Below are 13,553 nucleotides of genomic sequence, written 5' to 3'. Positions count from 1 at the left end.
AATTGTTTACAATTTTAGGTAGATAGGAAAACTGTGCAGGGGAAAAGAAGTAATTTGCCTATGGTCACAACGTGGTCAAAGGGGATAGGTAGCATTGCAATTCAGTTCCCTTTGATGTTACAGCCAACTATTTTCACGGTCTAACATAATACTATAAGATTTAAAGAAAAAACATCAGCCTTCGATGTAAACTTGGAGAGGGTACACGTTGCCCATCTAGTGACTGAATAGCCAATGGGAATTTAGAAAACCTGGAATTTCCCCCCTGCTTGATCAAGCAGTCTGTTCCTTTCCAAATGTTTCATTTCACCATGCTTCCATATTTCCTCTTCCATTTCAGAGCACTTTGAAACATATGAGATCAGGGTGCGTGCTGTACAAACACCTCTCTTGTGTCTGTTTTAAATAGACTGTAGTGATGCTCCGTGTAAGAATCTAGGCCACATATAACAACGGACTTGCCTCTTCATTCACTAATGGCATTTTTGTCATGGCGGGGGACGAGAGGCATGAATACTTTTAAGTTCATGTTTAAAAACTGTCACTTTTAGTAAATGCCTCTCAGCACAATAATGGAATCTTATGTTTTAAATTGAAAAAGTTCGGTATAATAAAGAAATACACAGTTTTGAATTTTGAAGAGTATTTGTCACATTTTTATATGGTGTTTGTTGCACAGTTTACATGCCAAACATTTTCAGGGCTCGGCTCGTGCATCGGCTCTGGCTCGGCTCTCCCTGTTAATATACCTGCTTCTAGTGTACTGGTATGTATGCTAGTTTTAATACCAGCAGCCTGTAGTTTAATGCAGCTCTGACAGACAGTCCCTGATGTTTTGATGATTGGATTTCCCAGAATCCCGTTCTCCTTATGGCTCACTTTTCTGCAATTTATGTGTGGGGTGAAACCAGGTCAGCTCAAGCAGCAATGGGTGATGTAATTGCAGCTCTCTCAATTTAGAGTAATTGCAGGTTTGAATTGCTAGCTTCTACTCTGTCAATATGCAGTCAAATATAAACATGGCAGGAGGACTGCCGCAGGCCAGAAAGCCGCTCCCACATGCCTTCACCAGTTCTACTGTGGAAAGATTGCAAACGAACCTAAAATGTTAGGCGACCTTTATTTATTTACTGCTGATAAAGCAAACTGCAGATTTTTGGAGTAGCTAAAAATAGTTGGTGATCGGATCTGGTAAACTTTATGGCACCCTACAGGTAAAAAAAAACTCATAGTTGTATTAAACACTATAAAGCATTCAGCGAGCAATTTAGTTCCCAAAGGCTGAGCTTGTGCTTTAACACTTGAGATCCGGCCAGAACCTTGGCTGTCCTTGGCCAGGGCCACTGGAATTATGCAACAGGGGTGGGGCAAATTATGCGGCAGAGTTGAGCAAGAAAATGCTAATTATGTGGCATAATGCAGCACATTTTGTGATCGAATTACTTCATTATTTTGATATGTTTACATTTGTTAAATGTAAATGTAAATGTATAGGCATTTATATAGCGCACTACTTACCCGTAGGGTCCCAAGGCGCTTCGACCGCTGCGAAACCCTTCCTGGCTTCCCTGAGAGATGGTCCCTTAATGGGTATCTCCAGGGTGAGACCAGGCATCCCCGGCGGTCTGGTGGGGCCGTTAGTGAAGATGAGGCAAGCTAATGCCCAGAGTTGCCGAGTGTGATCGCTGATCAGAGTGGGCACCGAGGCGAGAGAATTATCGAGTCCGCTGACCCTGGTCCAGAAACCTGCCGCGCCGGGAATCGAACCCTGGTCCCGGGCCGTCCTCTGCTCTCGGGTCTGCCGCCTCTAACCAGTGAGCCACACTACTCCACACTGTCTGAACATTGGTTGCATCTCATTAGTACCAGTTTAACCCCCATATATAGTAATAAGAAGCAGAAAAGTGACCAGTCAACCTTTGCATAGGGCCTTCCACTGCACAGCAACATGTGCTGCTGTATTTTTTAAAACTTTGGAACAGTTTGAGCTAGAAACAATTTTTTTTTATTAAAATCTGCAAATTATGCAGCAGATGATGGATTATGTGACAAATGCGCCAAATCTAGAATTATGCAAAAAAAATGCTACAGTCGCACAATCGCATAATTCCAGTTGCCTTGGCATTGGCTTACCTGACCATTTTAAACTACAGGTTTGCCCATCTTTACATTTGGCCCAGGTGGTGATGCAAGTTAGCGTGGTTGAGGCTGGGGAATACAGTGCAGAGAGTTACCAGGAAATCAGTATAATTGGTAGAGTGTGTGTTTGTGATTCAGTCAGCATCTTTCAGAGGAAAAGTACACTTAGGTCTGACATACTTTCTTTGAATGATTTCACATTCGCAGATTCACACGAAATTGATTTGGCCAGAATTTTTGCCCCTAAATTTGACCCTTTGTCCCATGCAGAATTTGAGTCCATGCCAGGTGGGCACCAGTTCGCACCTATGTTCAGATTAGGCGTGTAACTGACTAGATTCACCAGTATAAATTTACATATGCAATCTGTAAAATGTGAATTTACATTTGCGAATCAATTTTTTACAAATACCAGTGCACAAGTATGGTGTAATACCCCACAGAATTAATTCTGCTCTCAGAGGTGGAGAATGGGCTTTCCAGCAAGGGAATGCCACTAATTTGGTGGAGACACAGAAATCCACGAATTTATGGCGGATTGAGCTATTTTTCCACTGCACATTCCCACTCTGGATAATATGGTTGTTTTACTGTAGTGAAGGCAAAGAGTACCTGTCCATCGCAGGAAAGAGAACACAACACAGCCAAAATTGGTTGTGTGGAGGGATGGGTCTTCATATGGCCCGAATCCCATTTTGACCTCATGTCCGCTTGCCGCCCTTCACTGTGATTGAGTGGCTAGCGGTCCGGTGGGGCCGACCAATCCCGGTGCGCCCCCCTTTTGCAAACTTTTCCAGGGTGCTCCAGTCTTCGGGAGGTGTTCCGCACGAGCCCCTATGGGGTCCGGCTTTGCCTTCCTGGCCCGTGTTTCAAATCTTTGTGTGTAGATGTATTATTTTTGTGTGTGAATTGGCAAAGCTCTGGCTCATGGTCTCAAAGTGTGTTTTAGCTTTACACCCTAAATACAGACTATATAAAAAACAGCCAAAATTAGTCATTGCCACCTAACCCACAAACTAACAAAGTACTTGGACTTCTACTTTTCCTCTTGCGGTTCTTTGCAAATAACTACCATTCGCAAACAAAGGCAAACCATTTTCATGCAAATGAACCACTGTTGATGCAAAACCAGACCTATTCTTTTTTATTAGTGTTTGTAAGTTAACTGCTGCAAGTGATTGTTAGTATTTGTAAGTTAACTGCTGCAAGTGAAGGGGAATTTGCAAACAAAACAGGTGATGGACCGAATGTGGATCAATGTCACACATTCACCCCAGTCCAAAGATCTGGGCCCAAATCCATCATTTTTTTGCACTCCACGCCACCCTGGGATAGACAATGGCGATATGCAAATCAGCTCTGACCCTGTGACCCATGGGAACAGTCCAGTCCGAACTACAAAAGCCATGTCCTTCCCAGAACGGAATCAAGCATCCGAGGACCGGACCGGTTTCGAGGTAACACCTCTCATCAGCCCGGCTAGCTTGACTCCAGTGGTGTGGAGTGCCTGGGACCCACGTCTGAGCATCCCCAGCGCACTTATGGCGAATTTGCAAACTGGAGTCAAGCTAGCCGGGCTGATGAGAGGTGTTACCTCGAAACCGGTCCGGTCCTCGGATGCTTGATTCCGTTCTGGGAAGGACATGGCTTTTGTAGTTCGGACTGGACTGTTCCCATGGGGCACAGGGTCAGAGCTGATGCTTGACTCCGGTCTGGGAAAGATATGGCTGTTGTAGTTCGGACTGGACTGTTCCCATGGGGCACAGGGTCAGAGCTGATTTGCATAAAGCCATTATCTGACCCAGGGTGGTGTGGAGTGCAAAAAACGATGGATTTAGGCCCAGATCCTTGTACTGGGGTGAATGTAAGACATTGATTTACATTCTGTCCATCAAATTGTTTTTTGTAATTTTCTCCCTGAGTGTACTGGGGTAGCTCAAACGTGGGTCCCAGAGCCTCCACACCACTGGAGTCAAGCTAGCCGGGCTGATGAGAGGTGTTACCTCGAAACCGGTCCGGTCCTCGGATGCTTGATTCCGGTCTGGGAAAGATATGGCTGTTGTAGTTCGGACTGGACTGTTCCCATGGGGCACAGGGTCAGAGCTGATTTGCATAAAGCCATTATCTGACCCAGGGTGGTGTGGAGTGCAAAAAACGATGGATTTAGGCCCAGATCCTTGTACTGGGGTGAATGTAAGACATTGATCTACATTCTGTCCATCAAATTGTTTTTTGTAATTTTCTCCGCAAGTGAAGGGGAAGCATAGAAAGGGAAGAAGGCCTCTGCTCCTACCGAAGTTCCAATGAAGGGGAAGCATAGAAAGGGAAGAAAGACTGCGCTGGGAATGAAAGTCACTGGTGTTTGCAGGACACCTCTTGTAGGCCTTGGAAGCCGGCCGAAGCTAGTTAATAACACGCCGTCTGGGGAAGAGGCGGCTGCATCACACCCGTCTGTAGCGGTCTGGAAAATTAGCTGAGCCTCCTGCAGACCGACAAGCGCACTCAGCACATATGCAGAAGGATTATCAAAGTGCAAATAATAATCTTAGCTTTTACACAGCGCTTCCTGCCAAAGGATGTGTGTGTTGTACTATATAACCAATTAACAAGAAGTGCCTAACCAGTCAATAGGGATGGTTATATTACAGGATATGTTCTTATTATTGTTAATATTAGTGTGCAATTGCATCATGTGAATCGCATGGTTACATTTGTCAGGCCTGCAGCATGCATGCCTGTAGACCTGAATTTTGAAGCCAAAAACGGCTGTATTTGTCGGTCTCCCGTCTGAAATTGCCTCTTTTTCAGTTGAAGTTAATGGGGGAAATATAATCTCATTTTTTTTTATTTTAAATCTCTCACTTTCCTCTTCTAAAATGTTGGCATGTATGCGCAACAGTTTGACGCACAAACTATTTTTTACCTGCCTCCAATACCTGAGCCTACCTGCTCAATGCAGTAAAACAAATCTCAGGTCAGTTGTACTCAGGTACGTTAACGCCTCAGGTCTTATTTCAGCCCCTTTGGCCACTGGTACTACCTTTGTTCATCCTCTCGCGGTTGAATGCCTGAATGGCCCACAAGGATTCAAACCTGTTGGAGCAGACGGCACGAACAGCAGTGGAAGTCACATTCAATTCACTTGGAGATCTGTGCAAAACCAGAGAGAGGCACTGAAATGTGTCGAACACACTGGAACGAAAATAAGTCAAAATAATGTGCCATCAGGCATTGGCGCAATCCTGCGACGCGGGCCTCTACGTGTGCTTGGATGGCCATGAAAAGGAACCCTTGACGTTTAAGCTCCAGGATTAGAGAGGACACCTCTCTGACATTATGAATAAATGAGAAGGCGCTTTGAAGGGTGCCACAACTAATTAGCAGTGCCCACGCGTGCGGCTGCAACAGCGGCCGACGCTGACAAGGTGCATTACACATGAGGCGCTCTCCTCCCACGGACCCGCCACCAGGGACCGGATGATGAAGGCCTTGTTTTCCTTCTTCATGTCGGTCTTCTTGGTCCCTGACGGCCGCCTCAGGCGACTCACAAAACATAGCACGTCAAGTGGGACAATTACCGTAATGACCGCCGAGGCCTGGAAACAAGCCTGCTGGACCCAGGTCCGTAAACCGAGAGCGGCCATATTGTAGCTCGTGCAGCCTTTGCTGTGCTTAGCTATTTTAACCATCAGAAAAACAGACATTCCTATAAAATCCTAAGGAATAAATGTTTGAACCCCTGCTAATGTCACTGAAAAAAATAGGGTCAGTAGTCACCTCTGCACAGGACTCTCAAACCTTTGGTGCCCCCACAACGAATTTTGTGAAAGATGTAGGAATAGTTTTTTAAAATCAATGTTTTATCCATTAGCGTTTACCTTCCCCAACCATACTCCTTAGTTACACCCCTCTTCGCATGATTTTTTTGTTGCGTATACCTTTCACTTGGATTTCAGAGTAGCACCTCTGTGCGTTTCATGTGCATCTTAAATCTGGCACTTTCTGATCCCTCTGTGCCTCTTATTCTCCTCTATTTTCCTCTACCTATGTGCCTGCACTTTTCAAATTCCACCATCACCTGTTTACACTTTTCTGCACAATCACTCATTCCCTGGCTATCTTCCAAACACCTGTTCCGTGGCACCCAAATGCCTTTGTCTTACCCAGACTGGAATGTAAAGTCAGAGAAGTTCCACTGCAAGGTCTTTCGGAATTTCAGGCAAAATAATATTTTGCCTTTTGAGCGCTCCCTTTACCCCCAGCAAAAGGCCATTGAAGCACTTTGTCGTAATCTGTCAGCCTCTTGTTGCCATGTCCAGTAGCATCATAAGGCAGCTACCCACTATAGCCAATTGATTCATTGGCATCAGCCTACGCTGCCTAGTCACGGCCGTCCATCCTCAAACTGTAGCACCATAGCTATACGAGACTTTGACCCAAAGACAGGGCCATTGGAATTATGCGGCAGGTGAGGGCTAAAGTGTGTGGGAGGTTTGAGTAAATTATGTGACAAAAAAGGCAAATTTTGCGGCATTATGCATCACATTTTATGATAGTATAACTTCATTATTTCATCATATTTAAACTTGGTAACAGTCCCTAGGAATTGGTTGCACCTCATTAGTACCAGTTTAACACCCAAATATAGCAATAAGAAACAGAAATGGGACCAGTCCAACTTTGCAAAGGGCCTTCCACTGAGCGGCAACAGATGTCTTCACATTTTTTGTAACTTTTGAACCGTTTGAGCTAGGAACAATTTCTTTTAAAATAAAATCTGCAGATAATGCAAAAGATGATGAAATATGCGGCAAATGAGGCAAATCTGTAATCATGTGATAATCGCCCAAAGACATGGTTTCTAAAGCCACTCATCTCTCACCTTATTCGTTCATTGCACTCTTTCTCTGTACCCTTACGAGGAAATGCAGCATCTCTTAACCTGGTGCAATCCAGCTATTACAGCAATAGGGCACAAATACACCCAGGGCACCCCAACCCTGATTTACTTCATCCAACAGTAAGACCTTTACACAACTCTGCAAGTGTCCCCAGGTCCTTTTATGTAGCACACTTGCAATTCCACAACAGACACACAGAGAGGTCTGCCAATGCACCTCAACACTTACATACTTGCTACTCTATTAATGAATCCCTGACACTACTGCACCACTGCTGATCCACCCTCAAATTAAAATATATAACAATTTTAGGGCGTAATTACGAGTTTGGCGGACAGGGTTACTCCTTCACAAATATCCCGTCCGCCAAATTACAATTCCATTATATCCTATGGAACTTGAAATACGGCGGATGGGATATCCGTCACGTTTGTGACAAAGTATCCCATCCGCCGTATTACAAGTCCATTATAGCCTTTGGAACTTGTAATACGGCGGACGGGATATCCATCCCATTTGGAACGGGGTATCCCATCCGACGTATTACAAGTCCATTATATCCTACGGAACTTGTAATACGACGGACGGGATATCTGTCACATTTGTGGCTGAGTATCACATCCGAAATATTACAAGTTCATTATATCCTACGGAACTTGTAATACGACGGACGGGATATCCGTCACATTTGTGGCTGAGTATCACATCCGACGTATTACAAGTTCATTATATTCCCTGGAACTTGCAACACAGTGAATGACGTATTTGAAGTCTATTTTATTCCTTGGAACTTGTAATATAGTGGACGGGATATACGTCATGTTTGCAACAGAGTATCCCATCCGCCAAACTCGTAATCAGGTCCTGAGTCTATAACAAACCAGTTTGTGCCGTGGCGCAAAGAAAGTCATGTCTTTAAGAGAAGACGGGACAGTGACACTCTAGAGTGTAGCAGGCAAGGTGCCCACATTATGCAGGATACCCTCCCCCAACACGCTTCACCTGTTGAACAAACATCTCTTTCTTATGGCTGGAATCATTACATCCCTTCTACCCCAAGTCTTCCTAGCTTTACTCTACCCAAAATTCCTCTGTTCATCTGTTGTTGTGACCTGAAGTGTTGGTCCTGCTTACAGCAGGCCTCAGGGCTTGGCCCAGTAGCACCACCTGGTGATGGCAGTGCATCTGCATGACCAGGCCTTACATGCTTTCTCCTTACACGAGTTCCTTTTGCCCATAGGCTCACCAGATGATTTACAAACCACAGCAGGAGGAATGGGCCACAATTACCGCAGCAGAACAAATGTGCCACAATTACCGCAGCAGAACAAATGTGTCACACTTATCGCAGCAGAACAAATGTGTCACAATTACCACAGCAGAACAAATGTGCCACAATTACCGCAGCAGAACGAATGGACCACAATTACCACAGCAGAACAAATGTGTCACAATTACCACAGCAGAACAAATGTGCCACAATTACCACAGCAGAACGAATGGACCACAATTACCACAGCAGAACAAATGTGTCACAATTACCGCAGCAGAACAAATGTGCCACAATTACCACAGCAGAACAAATGTGCCACAATTACCACAGCAGAACCAATGGACCACAATTACCACAGCAGAACAAATGTGTCACAATTACCGCAGCAGAACAAATGTGCCACAATTACCACAGCAGAACCAATGGACCACAATTACCACAGCAGAACAAATGTGTCACAATTACCGCAGCAGAACAAATGTGCCACAAATACCACAGCAGAACAAATGTGCCACAATTACCACAGCAGAACAAATATGCCACAATGACCACAGCAGAACGAATGGACCACAATTACCGCAGCAGAACAAATGCGCCACATTGATTTTTTTTGTTGCGGTTTTACATAGCGAGAACTCGACCCGAAGGTATCAGTGCGCTTTACATGAGCGCCAGTTGCATTACAAACGGACACATTCATTTCTAGGCACAGGGAAATTAAGCGATTTTCCCAGAACCACCCGATTTTTGAGCGTCAGAGCCAGACTCGAACCTGGTTCCCCAGCTTTAAGGTCAGCTACTATGCCCCACCAATTATGCAGTTCAGGACAAAACTAAAGAAACAACAATTTTACCACCCCTCTTTCCTCTCCCTTTCCTGGCCTTAATATGCGCCCACAAGCACTACCCACAGCCTTAGCCACACGCACCAGGTAGTGCTCAGTTATAAGACATGGGATCCAGCAATCCCTCTATAAAATCCCATCTCCAATCTCCATTTTATAGTTGAGTTGTGAAGTCTCTACTCACCTGTAATAGGAAAATGATGTAGATGCTCAGCTTTAAAAAGTTATTATTACAGTGGTATAGTCATCAATGGCATAGCCAGTGCGTCATGGGCCCTAGTGCAAGGAAGGAAATGGGCCCACCGACTGCGGATTTATTTGTAAAATACAGCAGTAATTAGGGTTCAGTGGATGTCTTTGGCCTCGGGCCCGGGTGCCACTGCACCTGCTGCACTAATTAAAGTTACACTCCTCAGGTGTGACATTATAATGCCTGCTGCTAGAGACAACCAGCAAGATGAAAGGCAGGTCACGCAGCATAAGGGCAGCTACAGTTTAAACAGGGAAAATGAGAACAGGCTTTTCGTTCTTCTTCTCTGTTCCAGCAAAACAGAGATATTTATGGCAACATGTTTCTTTTTTTTTTTTACAAACAGTAGGCACTACAGTCATCAAAGTTCCATGTCCATATAAATGAAGTCGGCCTTTGGCCTTGTTCCTCTATGTAGCCAGACATCTCTTTAGTGACTTGCAATATCCTTTTATCATATGGTCAAGCCATCATCTTCCCCCTAACAGCTTCAAATCTTGGGGCCGTGCTCTATCACTACGGCCCCTCGCGGCGGGATGCCTGGCTTTCACCTTGTGGACACCCTGCCGTGGTTTCTCACAGGGGAATACCAGGACGGGTTCCCTAAGCAAGCGCCGGGACGCTTACGGGCAGCTGTGCGCTTTACAAGTCCAGCACATTTACATTTACATTTACATTTACATAAAAGTATGGCTGCAAACAAAGAAAAAATAGAACTGCAGTGTGGCATTGAACACACGAAAAAGCATTTAGTAAAGATATATTAGAGTCAGTTTAATGCAAGTCAGATTAAAAAACTCTTTAGCACATACAAAGGGCTGAGGGCTTTGCATCTGTAACATCTGTCCAGGCCTTGATCCTGCATTAAAACCGGAAATAGCAGCTTAAAACACAAAACATGTGGCAGCTGACGCTAGATGCTTAAGGCTTAAGGCAGTGGGTTTCAAACTTTAAGCCGAGACCCTGTTGATCTACGGAGCCCAGCACCCAGGAACCTGCATTTACTGTGCAGACATCACCTAAACTGCAGCTCCCAGGGTACCACCTATGCCTCAAGCAAAAGGATGACTTTAAGCCCTTCCCAATCACACTCAGTATACAGGTTTATGTACATTAGCACACTTCTGCACTTGTTTTAACCCGTTCGTTGCGCCCGTCGCGAGCACTACTTCGGTAGTGTTGCGCACGTCCGTTGGCCGACACGGCCCCGCCCACTCAATGGAATGCCGCGCACCGTGGCGGAATTGCCGCTGCAGTAAAGGGGTTGAATGCCATTTTTTACTAGAGTCTGGCAGTGTAGTAGCTCTAATACCGTCCCTTCTGCAGAGCACTGCATGTCATTTGCAGCTCACATGTTAAGATAATAGTAATATATTTTACTTGGTTTGTGCTTTTTTGCAGGGATATGTGCCTCACCTGCAGGGTAGAAGTCTCAAACCTCAGTAATTTTAAACCTTTTCAGGGCTTCATTCTCTGGACGTTGATGAAAGTGAAAGCCACTGAGCTGGGTTGGATGGTATTATTTTCAAGAGCCTAAATAAACTATTTGTGTTTGTAGTGTGTCCTATATGCAGGGCCCCTGGAATTATGCAGCAGGCTGGACCAAATTATATGGCTGATTGACTAAATTATGCGGCCTGAAAAGGCAACCTTTGCGACTCAACGCTGCACATTTTAAGACAGTCTGACTTCATTATTTAGTTATTGTTACTCCTATTAATACTGTATAGGCAAAGGTTTCAACATAGTAGTTTCTGTTTAGTAGCCATCAATAAGCAGCTGAAAGTGACCAGTCAACCTTTGTGAAGAGCCCTCCACTGAACTGCAACACGTGTTGCAGTGTTTTTAATAACGTTTGATCAATTTGTTGTAGAAACACCTTTTTTCTGTTAAAATCTGCAGATAATGCAGCAGATGATGGATTATATAATGCAATTCTATCAAAATGCCGCCGCCACAGAATCGCATAATACCAGTGGCCCTGGCTATACGCACAACAATTATTAGCTTAATTATTCATGTGTGCATACTTCATTTTATAGTACTGATTACATGAAGAAAGGATGTTAACATATCTGCTCTCTCATTCTTTGGGTGTCATAGCTCACTTTTTCTTTTTAAAATCTGTTTTTCAGAGATCCTTTCATTTGGAAGCTGTGTGTTGTGGAAGCACCTGATGTGTGCAATACTTACAGTGGAATTTGGGTCAGCCTATGATTGGTTAGCTTTCATTTCAATCTCAGTTGCTTGCTTCTTATTCAATGCTTTCTTCCCACTTGCTTTGTTCGCCCCGCCCCTGGAGCATGGCTTCTTTACCATCCTTTTGATTTGATGACTTGTATCCTTCCACTGCTTACATTCCGGAAACGCCTGCTGCATAATTGATAAACATGCCACTTAATTTTGTCCTCACTGCCGCATGGTTTCACAAACTCTGCTGATAAAGTAAAGTGCTTTGCGCCCTCCATGGGAATGCACTTGGTTTCTCAAAGTCTCCCATTCGCCCCTTTGCACAGCTGCCCCTTCACATCCCTGCCCTGGTGATCTGTTAGGGCTGCCACACCCCCAGCTCATTGGTTTCTCTCCTACCATTCCCATCCTGTGTTTATTTCAGTCTTTATTTTACTTTTTAGGAGGGTCCAGCAGCTGCAGTTTGGTACCAAGCCACTCCTTTCACTCAAATGTACTAGTCCAAGATGAAGTCTGCCATCTTAGAATGGGGAATTTAAAAAAAAGCCAACTGGACTGCTGCGTTATGACATATACACGTGCGTACATGATAATGTGTACATGTGCATGTGTCACCTCGCTGGTTCCAGAATGGCTGCTGCGTCATGACGTTTGCAGGGATGCATACATCATGCTGGTCTGACCTTTTTTGATGACCAGGTCATCAGCAACACACATTGGCAAAGCCACAAGGTTGCCGATGCCTTTCAAGTATCCGACCTTCTGACTGTGCGAGTGCTTCACTCATGACAGGACATGGAGCCCCCCCAAAGGTGTCCTACAGATTGATGAGAACTGGCTTACAGGATGGCACTAGAGGTTACAAATGTGCCACGATACTACACATATAGGGCTCTCTACAACATTCAGATGTAATAAGGGTTCGGTTGATAATATACAAGACACCAAGAAGTTTCACCTCCTTGTAAAGGCACTGGGCATACAACATTGGAAAGTATGGTGGAAAATTTTGGAATGACAGGGCCCAGAACTTTGACACAGACTCTGAATGGTGAACATAACCTTTAGTTCAGGAAATGCATGCATGCAGAACAGCTGGAAAGGCTTTCAGTTAAGTCAAACATTGTCCTGGGAGCAACAGAAGAATGTCACCTCTTCGCCTCTGGCATGACCCTTTTCGGTAAGTTAATTTTATGTTTTTTTGTGCGCAATTCCATTGCTCTGTAGTGACCTATGTTTCATGCAACACAAAATGTGGGGCCAGTCGAATAATGTGATTCTGTGGCCACAGTGTTTTTCACATTATTATGAATTTACCACACTTGCCAAATTATCCACCATCTGCTTCATAGTTTACAGATATTAGTGAGAAATATTCTACTGCTAATGCATCAATAGTTACTAACAAAAGCTTCATCTGTGGTGTCGTGCAGTGCAATTCCTGTGCGAAGGTTACCTAGTCACGTGTTCTTTGTTGGTTGCAGTTTTCAGGTGTTGAACTGGTACTGAGGTGCAACCTTTGCCTATGCAGTATTACAAAATGGCCACATTATATCCCTTTTTATTGCTGCATAATCGATAATCATGCCACATAATTCGGTCCTCCACTGTTGCATGGTTGTACAAACTCTGCTGATAATCTAAAGCTGGGGGGAAAGTTTATCCCATAGAACATTTTGGGCCACAATCACAAGATCATTGAAAAAGCAGTCTGTATTCGCCTTCAAGACCACATCAATATTAACCATCTCCTGCAGGACTACCAGCCTGGCTTAAGATCGGAAAACGGCTACCTTACAAATTGTAAACAATGCCCTCTTGATCACAGATGAAGATGACCCCTGCCTCCTGATACTGCTGGACCTCTGAAATGCCTTTGACACAACCAACTATTCCCCCTCATACGCACCCGGGAAACTCAAATGGTATTCCCCAGCAATGTTCTCCATTGTTTC

The 13,553-nt window shown here is 44.5% G+C and overlaps 1 protein-coding gene across 4 annotated transcripts in view; it reads right to left on the bottom strand.

Moving 5' to 3' along the window:
* The window catches only part of STARD10 (StAR related lipid transfer domain containing 10), a 325,536-nt gene that overhangs the window by 171,712 nt on the left and 140,271 nt on the right, over positions 1-13,553 (bottom strand). The gene's annotated exons all lie outside the window — the stretch shown is intronic.

The sequence above is a fragment of the Lissotriton vulgaris genome, chromosome 8 (genome assembly GCF_964263255.1).
Source record: "Lissotriton vulgaris chromosome 8, aLisVul1.2, whole genome shotgun sequence".
NCBI classification, from domain to species: domain Eukaryota; kingdom Metazoa; phylum Chordata; class Amphibia; order Caudata; family Salamandridae; genus Lissotriton; species Lissotriton vulgaris.
The sequence above is the reverse complement of the archived record's forward strand: the minus strand, read 5'-3'. Positions and strand labels throughout refer to the sequence as shown.